This window comes from Nannospalax galili, unplaced genomic scaffold, assembly GCF_000622305.1.
Source record: "Nannospalax galili isolate Female #2095 unplaced genomic scaffold, S.galili_v1.0 scaffold1534, whole genome shotgun sequence".
NCBI lineage: Eukaryota > Metazoa > Chordata > Mammalia > Rodentia > Spalacidae > Nannospalax > Nannospalax galili.
The window spans coordinates 812,140-813,574 of NW_008333781.1; positions in this window are offsets into that span (position 1 = coordinate 812,140).

The following is a 1,435-nucleotide window of genomic DNA, read 5'->3' on the forward strand; positions in this document are numbered from 1 at the left end:
TAAAAATTTTAAATTAAGCTGGGCATGATGGTGCAGGCCTTTAGTCCCAGCATGCTGGAGGCAGAGGCAGGTGGATCTCTGTGAGATCAAGGTCATCCTCTTCTACATAGAGAGTTCCAGGCCAGCTGAGGCTATAGGGAGACCCTATCTCAAAAGTCAATAATTAGTAAATAAGTAAATGAGTACATAAATAAATACTTTTTAAAATCTATAAGGAAAGCAATATAGAACTATGGAAGCTGAACATTATTTGCCCTCCATCGTATTTATTTAACAGGATTCTTACTGACATTTCCATTCAAGTGTATCATGTACACTTAGAGTCTGCCATCATAGTCATTTCATTTTCTGAGTAAGATAATCTCCCATTTATTGTCCTCCTATCTGTACAAGTCTGTACTAGTACTAAGAAATGAACAGAACGAAGACACAATGGACACAGACTAATGGATCCACTTGTTTGATCTCTCTTCCTATCCTTCAATCTTCCCAGCCCAACCCTGGCTTTTTCTCTATTTCAACTGTCCACTTGATGAACACATGTGTTTTAGCTGTCAGAGCTGAGCAATGCTGAGAAGGAATGTCATACAATTTCCTACACCTATACACTTTAGCTCAAAATCTCTGCTCCCGCTCAGATACAGAGCTTCTGTATTATGTGCTTCAGTTTTATGCCTTTTTCCATCCACCTCCATTGGACTCATATAACATCCAATACGATGAGCGTATTTTCCTTTCCAGAGTATACGCATACTATTGCCTTCTCATCCTCCATATCAATTTACTCACCAGAAGTGAGTAAATTATTTTTTTTATTCTTGTGTGTGAATCCTTATACCCAATGGTCTATAATATTCAGTGGAATCCAACTGAGGGTGTAGATCAAGTGGAGAAGATGACTTATGAGATTCTATGGGCTGTTATCTTTCCCTTCAGATGTGGCAGAAAGGAAGCCATATGATTAGGACAGCAGAGGGTGCTAAATATTATTTGGAAGGCTGCCAGAATCATGGGATCTTGCCTGCCATTTGTCATTTGTCTTAAACTTAGTTACAAAGCAAGAACACTGGAAACTTGGAAACAGGCATGAAGGACTTAATTTTAATATTATGACTCTATTTTCAAATTAAAATAATTTTTCTTCCCATTATAAAAGGAATATCTAAACATAATTTTAAAAATAAGAGAATGATTTTAAATGAATTTGTCCCTTCCCTACCCTGACTGCATACTCCTCATATTTAAAGGTGATTGTTTTATTAGTATTTTAAATTAGCAAATGAAATAATGGGTTTCATTATGGCATTTTTACACATTTGTTTTGTTGATTCTCCTCCCCCACTTCTGCTACTATCCTTCCTGCCCCCTCCTGTTGGTCCCCTTCATTTACCTAGTAGTCTTCTGTTTTCATGAAGAGGTAACCATTTTAAACACT